General features: G+C 33.5%; 1 pseudogene; it reads right to left on the bottom strand.

Annotated features, from left to right (window-relative positions):
• The window catches only part of LOC149566765 (BURP domain-containing protein 5-like), a 55250-nt pseudogene extending 36811 nt beyond the window's left edge, over nt 1–18439 (bottom strand).
• Between the last annotated feature and the right edge of the window lie 251 nt (nt 18440–18690).

Below are 18690 nucleotides of genomic sequence, written 5' to 3'. Positions count from 1 at the left end.
TTGTTGCAAGATTGCCATGACATCCAAGTGGCGCACATATATTGGGAAGGGAATGGCATGGCAAATGAGTTGGCAAAATTTGGCCATTGTGTAATTGATTTAATGGAATGGGAGGATGTTAGAATGTTGACATCATCAATGCAAGTGGTGATGGAAAGGGAGTGTACTTTAAAAAATGCCATATGATGAATCAAAATAGTTGGCAAGCTATCCTTTTTCCATGAGGGTGTACATACAAGATGATCCATAAAGGGCTTGTTTAGAAAGATTGTATGAGGATATGCATTAATGTTTCAGCTATCATGAACATTGATTACTACCATAAAAGGACACAAAGGGAGGATTTGGTGAGATATAGAAAATGGCCTACTAATAATCATAATGACAACTTACTATATTCCTGTATTAACTACAGTTGGCATCAACCATTTATGGAGGGAAAGAGACATCTCACACATACCATGGAGGATGAATTTTTGTCTTCCAAGAAACTTTGCAAAATTATGATGAATATGCAATGCTTTTTCATTTTTATCATTCAAGCTTCTCATTTTATATTTCATACCTGCAAAGAGGCTATGTCGTCTAAAGATTTGGTTGTTGACCTGGGTGAAGACATGAGTGTTAGCGATCACATAGAACTAGTTTGTGTGGAGAAGGGCATCCATAGTAGTTAGGTAGTCATGGTCTACTTGTAGGAAGGTGACCTCTTACCATATATGGAGGGAATCAAGAAGCATGACAAGATTGTCTTGATGCAATTCTTCTAGACTTGGAAGGACATAAAGGTGATTGTCAATGGTATAGAATTTGAAATCTCTAAGGAAACCGTTGTGAGGACTAGAGATTTTACTACAGAAGTAAAGAAATGGCAAAGGTAGGCTAAGCTTAATGAGGAGCCCAGTTTGTGAAAAAAATTCAATCTCAAGGAGGAACTAATGCAAATGTGCGAAGGATTTTCACGAGAAGCCCTCCCTAAGCCTTGGGACACCATCTGCTATGGGATTATGCGGTATATCACCCTTTAGGACTACTTTCAAGTAATCTATTATTACCACTTCCCTATTTTGAATCACTTCAAGAATATTGACCACATTTCCTTCATGTTTGTATTATTGCATTCACTAGAAGATTTTATTTTAAAGGCTAGCAGGAAACATGAGGAGGGTAAAACTTTCTACCTTATCCACCAAGGGCTTATGAACAAGTTGTATATCCAGCATGTAGCCCAAAGCCATCCTCTTTTGGTTAATCCTCTGGCCTTGGTGACCCCCCATGTCTCCTAGGGCCCTGGACTTGGGCCTAGCCATAAGAAGTTACAGAAAACCCATGGTCTGAAAGTCAAAATCAGCCTAATAGAGTCAAATTGGGATACTAAGAAGGGTATACAGAGCACTAGGAGAACCAGTAAGTACCTCTAGTTAGATAAATTCAAGTCCCCCCCTACTCGAAACCAAGAGTCCACCTCTTAGTCTTTTGACAGTGATGCCAAACCCATGAAAAAGAAGAGATTACCTCAGTCTACCCCCATCCCTCTCAACCCTTCCCATAGCTATGAAACCCTAGAGGCTACCTCAGATAGAAGTGGGGGGAAGACATCACTTCCCCTAAGAAAGAACTCAACAAAGACACTAGGAAGAAAGGGAAGCACAACCATAGTAAGGCTTGACTAGAATGGCAAGAACATTGCATGATAGACCTAGCTAATAATCAAACTAGTATTTGCCCGTGATTTAAAACATTGGTGGAGTTTTCTACCAAAGTCATGCACTCCACAGCCACAACCTTATACTTCCTGCAAGCTAAAAAGGAGAAGAAGAATCTAGGAAAAGCTACTGAAACCACCGAATCCATCTATGGCTTTAAGGTAGAGGACTCGCTAAAGACCATCCTAGACAAACCATTTAAGGGGGAGGGGGAGAATGTGGCCAGGGATTCTATTGAGGAAAAGAAGGAGGACAAGCAAGGGAAAGAAGAGGGAAATTAGCCCTAGTTTTGGTGTTTTTTATGTGTAGTTTCTCATGAGTAGTGCTCTGAACTTGATACCCCATGGGGTTTTAGCTTTTAAGATTATGTTGATTAAGAGAAGCATTTTGTATAGGAGTTGCTAGTACATTTTAAATTCTTTTATGGATATTAGTCTAAGGTATGATAGTACCATTAATAATTTTGTGCACTGATGTAGAGGCTTTATGGGATTCAATAAAACTCTCTATAGCACTACCAAGTTCATGCAATGATCTAAATATAGTTTCCAATCTGTTAGACCTCCTAGGCCTAACCCCAAGGCTTGCCTCCTAGGTATTACCTTACTTCCCTTGAAATCCCACAACCCTTGCTATTTGATCATCACCCTAGATGCCATGAATTTTCACTCCCATAAGTCCTCTTCATTTTCTTTAATGATCTATGCTATCCGTACAACTTTCTTGAGCCTTGCTGAAATTTCAAACAAGCTCTTTTATACCTCTGGATAGACTCATACACAAACAGATGTAACTTTTGAAAAAAGGACTAAAATTATCAATCCTACCATTGATAATGAGAAAAATTATGGTTTCACAAACATAATAAAATTTCAGAAAGATCTAACGGTTGGTTAAAAAGATACGGGCTCCACACTCAGCTGCATTTTAAGAGTTTCTAGACTTCCAGGACAGATTTTAAGTTTATGCTTCAAATGCTTCACTAGTCAGAATATATTTATAAACCCCATAGACCATTGGAAAGAGGACTCAAATAAATTTCGATAACATATACCTATTGGTGTCTTTCTTTACACAAAAACTCTAAACCAAACAGATTTTCCCTCTCTGCAAGCTCATCCAACCACGGGGATCAGCCTAGGACATCACCATAACTTTTCTTGAAAGCTCTGTAGAATAAAAAAAAAAGAATATAATACAATTTAAAAACTCCATTACCACTTTCCACCAGATATCAAGCATTTTTAATCATGGCAAGTGGAAATAGAGTCCTCTTTTTGCATGGCAATGCTGAAAATAAGGATTCTAGACTAGTTGATAGTAATTTGCTTATAACTTTTCAACTAGATCGATTCAAAGCATGAGACCAAGTGCAAATGAAAGGTGATTCAGAGAAATAATTAAATATTACAACAATAAATTGAAAAACCTCAGTAAATTATCCATACAATTCATCAAAACTCATAAAAAACTCAGAAAGCAAGTTGTGACAGCACTTGTTTTGTACTTTCAATGATGGATTTCTTCATTAATGCCAACCAACCAATGAAAAAATAATTATTTGTCTTATATAAGACTTAGCACATGTTTCTATGGTAACCAACTCCTCTTATCGTTTAAAAAATGCTAAGTATCCTTGCAAAATACTAAGTTGTTGACAAACTAGGAAATGCGGATCAGCACATTAGCATGTCTGTCACATTTTTAATACTAGTGACTCTTAACCTAAACTAGATAAACCATCAATTAACTTGAGGTGGAATATATCAACCCATTACACAAGCCAAAATAAGGTCCTAAGAGCATTTTTTACATAGTAGCTCAATTAGGCCTATTACAAACAAAATGGACTATGACAAGTCCTTTATTACAAACAAATAAACTTATGAGACTAACTAACTCATCTCAACACAACTAAGCATAATTAAAATTAGAACTCAATTCAAACTCAATAATTAGACTTAACTATCCATTTATAGTGAGGGTGCTCTGCACCATTCACATATTTTGTTTTTTGAAGTTTAAAGATGGCATAGTATCGATATACAACTAGCAGGTTATCTCTGGCTAATTGTTCATCCAATTTATTACTTGGGGTCAGCCCCCTGTTCTTTTTTGGCTGTTATCTAATACTTCAACAATGTAGGTCGAAAAGGGCTAAATACATTCAATACTTTTACCTAAATTAGGTTCATGTATATAAATAATATTTAGGTGAAGGTATCAAAGAAAAAATAATCTATTATTTGTATAATTGTGGACAAGATCAAATTATCTCGGTTACAAGACAAGTAGATAGAGAATGCCAAAAAGGTTATAGTAGAGAAAGTTTGCATGTTTTGTAGGATGTGTGACTTTAAGAGAAAATAATACTTTCCTAGAGAATGTGTAGCATATGATGATATTCATTTTCTTTATAAAATCATCTTGAAGATCAACAACAAGAATATGTTATTTGAATTTTACATAAGAGCAACCAAATTAGTATCTTTAGATAGAGTTAAGGATGTAGAGGTCATTTACTAGGATGTCAAACATTAAAAATAATTTCTACCTCAAGCATTTTAGGATGTTTAGATTGTAGTAAGTGTAGTCTTTTAGAAATAATACTAGGTAAGAGTCCAAGATTGTCCTTGTGGGATCCAAATTAACTAGTTTGATAATAACTTATTAACCACCCCAAGAATATGGAAAAATGGACTTTATGTCCATTTCCAAGGTTCCAAGTGATCCTAATTTTTAACAAGTTACCTAAGAAAAGCTTAGGATAGAAATAAAAGATGAAATTTTTTAGTTATAAGATAACAAAGTGAAGCAAATATTTGTAAAATTCCATTTCCACAAAAACTTTGACATTCGTTGAGGCAATAAATCTTCCTCTAGGCCCCTCAAATTTCTTAAAAGACCACCTATCCTTTCCTTGTATGACTCGCGAAGTTCAATCAAATTTTTTTAAATCAAAATCCACTTCAACATATCAACATTATTAGAAAATGCTGGTTCAAAATAGGGAGCCCATCAAATTAATTTTTGGTGGTGGCCCTAAAAAATGGGAGGATTCCATAAAGCAATTTTTTGGAAGATCGCAATTTGTAATCTAAGAACAAAATGTCCTAATCAAGTAAAGAGATACTAAATGGTTACTAAAGGAATCCTCCAACTAATTCCAAACTTTGGTACTCGAAGAAGCATTCTCATACCATCTCGTAAAGAGGCCATCTGAATGCAATAATCCTAAAAGCCTTCTAAGAAGGCGGTATTCACAATTGGGGTTTAAAGCCCTGCAGGCGCATAGTGGGGTTCTTCCAAAGCCGCTAGATGAAGAATTTCAAAGGGAAAACTTGACCATGAAATTAGATATAGATGCAATGGAGGTCTCCTTTGAGCCTTAAAAAATTGGTAAGGGGGAGATCAGGATGATCGGGTAGTTGAGGGATCACAAGGTTGGGGTTTTCGTGGAAGAATCTTATTAGCTCACGTAGCTAGCAAAAAATTATCTCAACTAGTGGAAAACCCCTTAGTTTATCCTTTCGAGAAACTTTCCCCATGCAACCCTCGAATCTATGGCGTCAAACTTACCATCCTCATTACACAAGGTTGAAGGGTTCCAGAGATTCCACCTTTTGGATCCTAAGAAATTGCCCATCAAAGCAGACTGGAGATGAGGGTTTACCATTGGAAATTTTCTCAAAAAATTACTTGAAGATATTCTCTTTGCCAAATAAAGTGGTAAAATAGATGTTGCTAGTTTATAGTTGCTGGTTGCTAGTTCAGAATGATAAATAGACACTAATAATAGATTTTTATAGTTTATAAACACAACATGCTGGTTCTCACTACAAATGACAGTACTAAAACACAGAAAGAGAGTTACTGTGCCTCCTCATGACAACAAACAAACTTGAAGCTAAGCATGTTCATCCTGCTCCCCCTAATGCTGCAAGTTATTAATTTATTTATACATATATAGCAAGTGTAGTTGGGCGGAGGCGTAGATCTGATCAGGCAACTTTGAGCCACAAAACATCACCTTGGGAAGTGAACTGACAAATAGAAGTGATGAAAACTATTGCTTAGCCATCATGATCTGAAAATATTCTCACACATATCTCATCTTAAATAATTAAATGAAATGAGGTCTTCACAAGGATCTCAAACTTCTTGTAACAATTGAACAATCATAACTCAGTGAAACAAAGAGAGGCCAAGGAGTTAACCACAAATGCAAAAGACAAATCAAACGGGCTAGACCATAATAGAAAGAACACTCAAAAGAATAGGAATGACAATAATAAACAAAGCTTTAATGAAATTAATAATAAAATGATTGATTTTAGAGGGAAAAAGGATAAAGATTTTACAATAAAGCCTCCCCAAAAGGTTTTTACTCAATGGACCTAATGAGCAGTAAACAGTAAAAAAAATAATGCAAAATTAATTTAGGAGTTGGATTAAACTATTAATGAACTATTAATAGTGGGGACTAGGAATGAAATAATTTACAATTTTAATATAAATTAATTCATGATATGGAATGAACTATTAATGATGAAATATACAAAATGTCAAGTTCTTTATATGGTGTATGTTTTACACTTGCAAAGCATGGATTTTATGACTTTGAAACATCAAAAGAAAGAAAACACTATGACATTATCTAAGCTCTGGCACCTTTTGCTTTTGATTCCAAATGAATAGAAAATTTAGAAAAGTGAACACATGGCATTACATTTAGTAGGTCTTCGGTAATACTTTCCGAAATATAGCTATTGACATGTATAGTCTGAAAGATAGTTGCCTGCAAGTTGATCAAAATGACATTGCTTGAATGGTGAAATAATCTTCAAGAAAGCTTCAGGGTCATAAAAAAAAGTTGCATCTTGTGTTGAACATAACATATAAGTACCAAAGGGTCTATATGGGCTTCCAAATCTAGGCTCCCTTGGGTAATTATTTTCTATTGTAGATGTGCATTGTAGGATCTTTTTGTAAGCCTATGATATAGAAACTTATATTGTAGCAACATAGTCAATTCCCATTATGGTAACAAGAGGGGCACAATTGCACTCAAAGGCTCAAATAATGATTCAATTTGGACAAGAAGCATATTAGCTACAATAAGTTTGAGAACTAGTGGAGGTACATAAAAAAATGTTTCTTGGGTCTTTCAATTTTAAAGTTTGAAATGGATAAAATTGTTCAGCCATTGCCATTCTAAATTTAATGGTGTTTAGGAGGTACAAGTATTGAAGTTACATTGTAAAATATATTGAATTTTTTGGAATAATTAAGTTTGATAACAAAGTTTTAAACTTTTCAATTATATAAATGGCTAAAGTTGTTAGTGTTGATTAGTAGAGTATATCTTTCATCATAATTGATCTTAGTTGATGGATTCAATATGTTCCATTTTCTATCTTTTCTCTAAGGTAAAAACACATGTAGTGCCTGGCCCTAGTTTACATTTTTGCTACTCTTTTAGGCTAGTTTTATGTTTGATGATTAGTAGCATTATTTTGAGATTATCAGATATTGTTTTAGATTCAATTGATATATGGTGAGATTACTTGATACTCTATACTTCATGTATGCATGATGATTATTAAAATGTTTTCAGTTATTGATGATGTATAGTTAGATGGATTATCATATATGTTTTATTTTGGATACTTATCCCATACTACATGTGTATGGTGTGCATATATGTTTTCTTTATGTATGGCATTTCTGACGTGGTTGAGGAAGGGAGTCATAGTCACCTACTAGTCGGGATCTATGCACCACTTCCTATCATTGCCTATTTAGCTTAGAATATTGTGTATATACATGCATGGATTTTATGCAGGTTGCAAGTACCAAGTATTGACTTCCCTGAATTGGCTAGATGAGCATACCCTATCGCATTGTCTCAATGGCAAGAGAGGGGAGATAAATTCTTAAGTCCAAATTCTAAACCTTTAAGCCATTTGTCCTAGAAAATTAGGACAAGTATCTAAGTTGTTTACCTTCCGAATACATCAAATGTCATTAATTCATGATTCTAACCCTTTAGTTTGATTTCGTATGTATTTTTCTATGATGGGTTTTTGTAGTTTATTTTATGAGTCTTTTGTGAATTTTCTATTAATTGAGTCTAATTAAAAGATTAAATTAAATGAGAAATTATTATGATATTTTAAAATTTTATTTTATTTAATTAATTGGAAAATTAATTAAATAAAAAAATTAAATCTAAAGATAAAAGTTATAAGAATAAATTTAGAATGTGATAATATTTATTTAATTTAATAATAATATATTTAGTGTTTGTTTTTAAATAAATGATAAATAATATTATTATTTAAGTTAATAAATATTTTATCAATTAAGTTTCAAAAATAAATTAAAAAGTGAAAATATATTAATTTATTAAAAGTTGTTAGATTGCATGATGTCTGCACAAGATGAAAATATAAGAAATTAATTTAAAAAGATAAAACAAGTGAATTTAATAAAGATATTTTAATTGCATAATGGTGTATGAGAGTAGAATTTAATTAATTAATTGAATAGAGAAGTTATGTAAAAAATAAATAAAGTTATTTTATAATTTAATAAACATGCATGGAAAAGATAAAGGGAGATAAAGAAAAGTTAATTTAGAGTTGAAGTCTGGTGAGCAGAGAGTTTTGTTAGGTGATTGAACAATTAGTGCCCCGACTTTAGGAGAGAACTCCTTATCACTAATTGAGGGTTCATTTTTTGGGGGACCACAAAGTTTGGAGGAAAATTTTTGGAAGAGGATTTTCAGGAAGAAGAAGGTTTTGAGAGGCGAAATTTCTGTCATGAATCTTTTTGGGCATTGCATTGTTAGCATTAGAATCTAGGTAGATTCTTGTGTTTTAATTTGCTTAGTAAATTACATTCTCTATTCTTCCTATCTTCTTCATGATTGTGAACTATTTTTTTGTATTTCCCTATGACAAATCCTTCAATATTATATTTTGGATTTACTAGAATGCTTGTGGGTTTCTTCTGTATACGTGGAGATTGAAATAATGTTAAAACCCTCTTTTAGTAGATGTAAAATTCTAAATTAAATTGGGAAGGGTTTATAATGAAATCAAAATTTTAGCAAACAAATTTGATAGGTTGGTCATCTTTCTTCTCTCAGGATACCACTAGAACTTTTATAAAAAATAATAGTATTTATTAAAATTCTTAAATTTGGGTAAATATACATAAGATAAACTGATAATTTTTATCTACTTGAAACATATATTAAACTTGAAACTGAAACCTTAGTTTTAATTCAACGATGCATTTTCTAAATCAAACCAATCTATGAGACTTCTATTTTCTATGTACTATCTATGATTTGGGGTTTCGGGGTTTTTCCTAGAGTGTTGACCAATCTTAGGATGTTACCAAAGGTGTGGGAGTTCTGTGAATGTGATGTTATGATGATTTGTTCTTGATCTTCCTAAACTCAGCCATGGTAATTTGTCTAGAATGCTCTATGATGAGTTGTATTTATTATTCGTTATTGCTTTCTAGTGTTCTTGTGTGAAGTTGAGGTGAATAGATATGTCATAGTTGACTTATTTATTTTTTAGTCCTCAATCAGTTATATTTGGGTTGCTTTCTAATCACTTTGATAGGACTGAAGTGTTTGCTTTGTTCTTTGTGATGTCATGTTATGTCATGTTTGACTTAACCATTTTGAGTTTTCGATCAGTATTTTTGGGATGCTTTCTAGTTGCTTGTAGAGAAATAAGGTTTTATTGAATTATCTTTTGATTCTTTTCAGTCACTTGGGTAGGACTGAAGTGATTTTATATGATTCTTTGATTCATACTTTTATGATCCTAGGGTAGGTTATCTACATGTAATGTAGGTAACCCATTGTAAGTTGTTTAATAAGTGAAAACACTACACTAAATGAGAGTAAAATGAACCTAATAAGAGTATTTGTATGTTCTTGCCCATTACTCAAGTGCCAGTACAGACTAGGACAGAGTAGAGAGAATGCTTGGTTGTAACCTTGCATCCATAGTATGCCTTGTTAGTACGAGAGGATACTAGTGGCCGCATAGGGATCATTAGGGGGTTTGGGTCCTAAGAAATTGCTAGGGTAACTCTAGCATGATTTGTGCGATGACACTTGCCCGCTTACATAGTAGGTTTCCTATGTGTCTTGTGTGCCTCTAGTTATAGATGCCGATCTATCTTGAAACTGTTGAGTTAGAATACTTTTAGGATTTTTTGGTGTTAGAGAGTACTTTTGATATTTGGTTTGATATCCTCCTTGGGACATGAGACTATCTCCTCAGCATGGTGTTAGTGGGCCATTTAGGTTCCACACAATTAAGTGGTAGTGCTTTTTACTCTTTTAGCCTTTCATACCCTATGACATGTACAATGGACTTAATATTAATTAAATTTAAATGTGAGTCAACATCTTCGGATCCTTAAGGAATGTAACCTATTATGTTTGTTTATAGTTGATAGTATGTTATTGCTTCTGCCACTATGTGTTTGATGTGTATGTTATTCTTTCTTGTTTTAAAAAAAAATGTTGGCAAACCTAATAAAACTTTAGGTTATTTCTTTTGGATCCCTTGGTGGGGTGTTACATCTAGTATCAGATCCTAGGTTTCTACATTAGGAACTCTGGCTATATTGGAACACCACTAGTTGTTAACTAGTTGAACAAAAATGAAAACTTTAAACTATTATGTACATCACTTAAAACTGAAATTTGAACTACTAGGACTTAAACTTAAACTCAAACTTTTAATTGTATATTTTCAATTTGAACATTTAGACTTCAAAACTAAAATTATACATAAACATAAATATAGGAAAACTAAAAATTGAAACTTATTCTATTTGCAAAAGATGTATCTTTTATCTATGCTTTAAGGTAGTATGCCTTTGATTGTCTTTGCGAGCATTGAGTTGTTCTTGTTTAGAGTGTTTAGGAGATCTATTTTAGTGTTTGTTAAAAGAATGAATGTTGGATCAATGTGATTTTAGGTTTATTATTAAACCAAAATCATATTGATTTAAGTGACTGAAAGCAGTATATTTTGTGGTTGTTATAACACCTTGTTATTTAAATATTGTTGTTGTAGTGTTCTTAGTGGAGTCATAACCTTCTATGGGGGGAAAGGGTCCAATGGGGCTGGCACATTGATTTCCTTAGTTTTACTTTTCTTATTTATAGGCTTCTAGGAGTAAGCCTAAGTCTAGGGGGGTGGATGTAGTGCTTGCCCCTAGTTTACATTTTTGGTATCATTGCCAAACTCTTTTAGGCCAATTTTATGTTTGGTGATTAGTAGCATTATTTTGAGATTATCAAATATTGTTTTAGATTTAGTTGATATATGATGAGATTACTTGGTACTCTATACTTCATGTATGCATGATGATCATTATAGTGTTTTTAGTTATTGATGATGTTTAGTTAGATGGATTATCACATATGTTTTCTTATGGATACTTACCCCATACTGTATGTGTATGGTGTGCATATATGTTTTCTTTATGTATGGCATTTCTGATGTGGTTAAGGGAGTCATAGTTACCTTCTAGATGGGATCTATATGATGCACCACTTCGTGCCATTGCTTGTTTAGCTTAGAATATTGTGTCTGTACATGCGTAGATTTTATGTAGGCTATAGGTACCAGGTATTGACTTCCTTGAATTGCTAGGATGAGCGTACCCTGTCGCATTATCTCAGTGGCAAAAGAGGGGAGATAAATTCTTAAGTCCAAATCCTAAACCTTCAAGCCATTTGTCCTAGAAAATTAGGACAAGCATATGAGTTGTTTACCTTCTAAATGCATCGAATAATGTTAAATCATGATTATAACCCTTTAGTTTGATTTTGTATGTGTTTTTCTATGATGGGTTTTTGTAGTTTATTTTATGAGTCTTTGGTGAATTTTCTATTAATTAAGTCTAATTAGAAGAATAAATTAATGTTTTAATTAAATGAGAAATTATAATGATATTTTAATATTTAATTTTATTTAAATAATTGAGAAATTAATTAAATATAAAGAATTAAATCTGAAGATAAAAAGTTATAAGAATAAATTTTGAACATGATAATATTTATTTAATTTAATAATAATATATTTAGATTTCATTTTTAAATAAATGCTAAATAATATTATTATTTAAGTTCATTAATATTTTATCAAAAAAGTTTCAAAAATAAATTAAAGAGTGAAAAGATATTAATTTCTTAAAAGTTGTTAGATTGCATCATGTATGCATGCGATGAAAATATAAGAAATTAATAAAAATATATAAAAGTGAGTGAATTTAATAAAGATATTTTAATTGCAAAATGTGTGTATGAGATTAAAATTTATTTAATTAATTGTAAAGTCAAGTCAATTAAAAAGTAAATAAAGTTATTTTATAATTTAATAAACATGCATGGAAAAGGTAAAGGGGGATAAAGAAAATTTAATTTAGAGTTGAAGTCTGGTGAGTGGAGAGTTCTCTTGGGTCATTGCAAAATTAGTGCCCCGATTTCAAAAGAGAACTCCTTATCACTAATTGAGGATTCATTTTTTGGGGGACCACAAATTTTGGAGGAAAAATTTTGTAAGGGGATTTTTGGGAAAGAGAAGGATTTGAGAGGAGAAATTTCTTTCACAAATCTTTTCAGGCTTTGTGTTGTTAGCATAAGAATCCAAGTAGATTATTGTGTTTTAATTTGCATAGTAAATTACGTTCTGTATTCTACCTGTCTTCTTTGTGACTGTGAATTGTCTGTTCATATTTCCCTACAAAAAATCTTTTAATATTATATTTTGGATTTACTGGAATGCTTGTGGGGTTCTTCTATATACGTGGAGATTAAAATATCGTTAAAACCCTCTTTTAGTAGATGTAAAATTGTAAATTAAATTGGGAAGGGTTTGTAATGAAATAAAAATTTTAACAAATAAATTTGATGGGTTGGTCATTTTTTTTCTATCAGAATACCACTACAACTTTTATTAAAAAAATATGTATTTATTAAAATTCTTAAATGGGGAGCGGGGAAGGTTTTTTTTTTAAAAATCTTATAAAATTTAAATTAAATACACACACACACACATACACAAAGAATGAGCTACTCGGCCAACACTAAACCCAAAAGTGACCGAGCAATACTCCTCTGATTGTATACCAATCCAAGCACCCTCCAAAGAAACTAATGAGCCTCCTCCCATGAGCTCCAAAGTAGTTACTAGGAAAACCCAAGATTCTCTTGCATTAGACTTTCTAGGTACATAGAAAAGTGTGTCCCACACTTTGACTTCCTAGTTAAATAGAAAAGGAATCTTGTAGAACTGTTATTTTAATTATTGTTGTATTTGGTCATAACTTGAAAGACCTTACAGTGGGGTATATTGCATGTAAATAGTTATCTATGAATAAAGAGTTGTGATTTGGTATCAGATTGTGTATCTTGAGTTGTATTTCCACTATGTGCTTATTTACTAGGGGCTAGGACATCTCCTTTGTGGATTCTCCTACCTTGCACTACATTACATAACATTACATCTAAAAAATGAACTATAAGAAACTCTTGATCTTCAAAAAAAAAGAAAAAATATTGTGTAGTAATCATGGCATAGTCGAGACCTTTTAATATATAGTCAGAGCTAGCTCAAAAATTAAACCAAGTGTGCCAAACCCCACTTTGTAGGTGACAGTTAGTAGTGGGATCACGCTTTCCTTTCCTTAGCTAGCTAGCAAAAAGGAAAAATCCCTTCCTTGTTAAAAGCTAGAGCTCAACCATACTAGAATTGCCGCACATAACCCAAGTAGCTAGAGGCAAGTTATCAGTTATCCAGCCCCAAAGTTGAGATCTTTCCACAGCATCATTTGGAGCATAAACATTAACTATACCAAAGGAATAATTATTGATAGAAAGAAAAATCCAAATAACTCTTTGCATGGGATAAGAACCATGTGAAATAATAATAGAATTATGATGAGATGATAGGAGACCAACTACACCACCTCTACTAGCTTCGTGCTGAGAAGAAAATATAATGTCATCCGATCAAATGAGATGATAGGTAAAAGAAAGTATGAAACTAGAGATTTTAACCTCTTGCATACAAAGGAAATCAATATTAGCAAGTCTATGATAGGTATCCCAAACATAGTACTTTCTGGAGAGGTCTGCAAGACTTAGCACATTCCATGATAAAAAAATCATGAAAAATCTTCCATATCTGTTTCATCCTAAAGGGAGGAGTAGATATTTTGCAAGAAGGTATAAAATGGGTTGAAACTAGGGAAAAACCATTTGGGAGAGATGACTCATCACTTCTCTTTTGGTTTCCTAGATGCTCAGGAGGGCTGTAAGAATGTTGCAAATTCTATGTCTCAATGGAGGATGTTGTAAGCGGAGTGTCAACCACTATAGGAGTGGTAGCCCTTGCAACTACCTTGATCCCTTGTAAATTAATATGGCTTGAAACCTATAAAACAACAATACGTCACTCCTATGAAATCGCCATCAACCCTAACTAGGTTGAGGTTTGTGCTCCATCCTACATAGGAGGAGTAGAAGCTAATGCAACATTCAACTATTTGGGGGCGAGGAAGGCTTGCCCTTGCATCCAAGAGTGGTCTATGCCTCCTTTTGGTTTCTTTTTTCTATCTTGACAGGAACATCCTTGGGCTAGGGTTTAACCCTAGGCACTAGCAAAGGGAAATCTTTGATCTTGTGTTCTATTGACTGTCACCTATAATAGGTGTTTGATAGGCTCAAATAAAGTGCCTTTTGGGAGAAGGTGTGGGAACCAACTTGACTCTCCATAGAATCCTTGAGATCCCTAGAGAGATCAACCTCAATGCAAATACATTTATGAGGATGAGCATTGAGAAACTTGTCATGCTCCTTAGTAAAAACATTTCCAAGGATGTTGGTAATGGACTCAATAAATGACCAACAAGGTAGGGGGAGACCAAGGAACTCAACCCAAACCAGAACCCTAAACTTTTTTCATCAAAGACTATAAAGTCTTGAGACCACCATTGAAACTCAAAATGAACTGACTAAGGGCCATTGATAAAGACCACATTGGCCTGGGACAGGTTAATGAAGCAGAATAAAAAAAATAAACTTTGATAAGGTTTTACACAACATTAAGGCAAACTCATGAGGAGTCCAACTATTGGAAACCCATTTTCTTAGCATAGCTTCAGGAGAAGTCCTACCCACAAAATACCATATCAAAGTGTGTTATTCTAATCATTCACATGCAACATAATATTCTTGCAAAGGAAAAATAATATCAAGATTACCTCATGGAAAACTTTTAGGATGAAGTTGCGAGGACATTTGTTGAAAGGAGGCATCATTGTGATCTGAAGCAACATGAGCACCAATATCAACTATTGGGTCGTAGCTGACCAGAGCTATTATAAACTAGCCCTAAAAAATGCTGCACTAAATGTAGTATGACAGATGGAGAATGCAGGCAGAGAGCTCAGACAAAGAGCACATAGTAGATTAAGTTTTACTGAGTGGAAGATCCCAACATCTAAAAAGAGAAAGAGGTGAGGTTGGATAGTACCCCTAAAAAAATTTGGCAATGGATATACCCACTCCTCAATTTTTTAACAAAAAGAAATGCTAAGCCTCCGTAAAAAAATTCAACTGAACGAGCAATTAGATTTTAAAAACTATGGAACATTGAACCCATTTTCAGCTACGGACTACTTTAAGGATATGTTTCCAAGAGATCTCAAACGTGTCAAAAATTACAGAGGATGTGGACCCATTTTTAGCAATATTATACTGTATTCAATGTCTTTGAGATGACTTAAAGTGGAAGAGATTACATAAAACAAGGCTTTATTAGATTCTCAAAGATTTTTCTACATTTAGATATGTGATTAAAATACATTTAATTTTTTCAAATCAAATTAAGGATAGATCTTAGCGTAGCTTACAAATATTCGTGAAGACTTTTTATATTGTTATAGATAATAAAAAATACTTATGGACAATCTATTGTATGCATTCTAAATTTATCACAGGACAAATTATTCTTGATCAATACATTTAATTTTTTTAATCAAATTAAGGATAGATCTTAGCGTAGCGTACAAATATTCGTAAGGAATTTTTATAGTGTTATAGATAATAAAAATTACCTATGGACAATATATTGTATGCATTCTAAATTTATCATAGGACTAATTATTCCTGATCAATACATTTAATTTTTTAAAATCAAGGATAGATCTTAGCGTAGCGTACAAATATTCGTGAGGAATTTTATAGTGTTATAGATAATAAAAAATACTTATGTACAATCAATTTATGATGAGGAGCAATCACAAAAATGACAATTAAATAATAAATGATACAATTTAAAAAGGAACCATATGGCAGACTCCTCCTAGCTCTTCTTACTCTTAAACTAGGGCTTTCTCAATCACTTGATTACACACACTTCCAATCCCAACTCTCAATGAATTCACCTTCACATGTACATTGTTTAATTTCTCCAATCAGCAAATAAACCCCTTGTTTGGGTAGAATCCCTATCTTGTTTAATTTTGCACGTGCTTGGTTAGTAATATATCATACATGTTAGAATAACTCTTTCCATGAGTATTAGGCCTTAATCTTCATGGAAAGATCTTCATTTCCTTAAAACCTACTGCAAAAAATAAATAATTAAAAGAAATCTACTGGTTCTACAACAGGTGTAATAGTAAACCTATAATAACATGAAACTTATCAACAAAGTACTTAGAATTATGAAGGAAACCTTATTAACGCACTTGTAGAGCCAACCAATCAGTTTGCAAACCTCAATAAGGAATTTGAGTTGCAGAATATATAAGTTTTAATATTGCTGTTCACCTATCCATACATACCAGTCTTTCAATATTTTTACCCTCCTCTTTACAATAGAGACTCTTTCCAATTTATAAGACACCCTATAATAACTGACTCCAACCAACTATCATCGTTGAGTTGGGTATTTTAAAATTATTACAAACTAAACTTCCCTCTAAACTAACCGTTACCTTTTTTATTTAATGTTTGAACTTGAAAAACCATACAATTGTTTTATTAAACATTAAACTCATTTCTATACCTAAACCTATCTTGAAGACCTAATATTATTTTAGCATCATGATAGGTTCCAAGACTGCCCAATTGATTTGATGACCTTGTTTATACATTCTTTCCATCTAATTTGTTTTGAGGATCTTTACGGTCTTTATAATCTTCAACTGTGGCTTGAACATTTGAGGTGCTCCTGCACCATACTCTCCACCATAAAAAGAACTCTTGCCCCAAGAGTTGACTTGTGATCCATTGGTCCTTGCTCCCATTTGCTGCTACTGAGGGGTGAAATTATTCCCCAAAGTGATATGCTCCTTCATCCTAGTTCTTGCAGTCACACACCAAGATTTAGATACATAAATATTTGGATTAGACTCTCCTCTTGCTTGATAGTATTGCTGCTACACATTAGACTGCTGGAAAGTCTTTATTTGTCTTTGCTCTATCACCATATCATCTTCATCTATCTGCCCTCTTAGAGGACACTTCATTGCTCCAACCAAAACAAAATGTGGTTCAACTAGCCCTGCCACCTGTAGATTGTCCTACCTCTTAGCCTGGCATTGCTTCCAACCAGTATCATAATGTGGAGTACCCTAATCCTACACTGGAATATCTCTACCAAAACACATCAATATAGTTTTCTTATGACTCCTCACCAATGGATGCAACTTATACTTCACCATTCCTTGTTGAACTAAATATGTATTTTTAAGCCATTATGCATGACTCTCCTTGAACATTTCCAAGATCTTCCCAAAATGAGATGCCCACAAGTCATGTGCATGACATCACATAGTACCTTGTCTCTATAACTCCCAACTTAAAACTCAACCATCACTTGATCTTTAACCAACAAATTTTGATTCTCATTGACCCAAGTAACATAATAAGGAGCAGAATGTGCAAAAGTTTTCAAATTCAATTTCTTAACAACTTCATAAGACAACATATTATTACTTGCCCCTGAATCAATTATAAACTTACATACCTTGACTTGAATGAGACAATTTGATCTGAATATGCCTGGATCTTTTGGTATTTGATTGCTTCTTCCCATCAGTAAGCACTCTCCTTCTTCTGGAATAAGTTCAATAGGTTCATTCTGCTCATCCTTTCTTGGCTCTTCATCAACCAAGTTTACTCTTCTCTCTCTCCCTTTGTCTTCCTACCATTTAGGACACCGAAAGGATTGATGGCCTACTTCATTGCAAGTGAAGCATCTTCCCATGAATACTCCACTTCCTCTTCCTCCACTTCTTCCACCTCTATAACCCCCTCTTGACTCTGAAAATGTTTTGTCCTTATCCTTATCATTGCTACTTTGAAAATTAGTAGTACCTCTTTCCCCTCTTCCTCTCATGGAAGATCCACCTCTATTGCTTCTTTTCTTTTCTTATCTCCTTCTTATCCTCTCTTCAGCCCTCAAGGCTAACTTATAACATTCATCAACTGACCTCAGGGTAGCAAGACTAAGTTCATCCTAGATATTGAACCTTAGTCCCCCCATATACCTTGCAATCTTTTCTTCCATCTCTTCATCATGATCCACCCTAATATCAAGCTTGTGAAATTCCTTAGTGTACTTCTGTAGATCCATCTCCTTTTGCCTGGATGCAATCCCACCACAACAAAGCATGTCCCTTCAACCTAGACTTTGCTATCTTAACTTTTTCCTTCTCTTCTATCCCTTCACACTCAAAGCAATTTTCCATTGCACCAAACCAATCTATTAGTTCTTCATCATCCATTTTTCCTCCATATATAGGTAAGTCTGTCCTTACCCTTTTATCTTCATTTCTTATGGCTTTTGCAAACTTAGCCATTCTTACTTCCTCAGGGTCCTTTTCTTCTTCTTTGGGTTCTTCTTCCTCTTCTTCATCTCTAACT

This window comes from Cupressus sempervirens, chromosome 3 (genome assembly GCF_028749045.1).
Source record: "Cupressus sempervirens isolate cs-2001-9-10 chromosome 3, ASM2874904v1, whole genome shotgun sequence".
Taxonomy (NCBI): domain Eukaryota; kingdom Viridiplantae; phylum Streptophyta; class Pinopsida; order Cupressales; family Cupressaceae; genus Cupressus; species Cupressus sempervirens.
The sequence above is the reverse complement of the archived record's forward strand: the minus strand, read 5'-3'. Positions and strand labels throughout refer to the sequence as shown.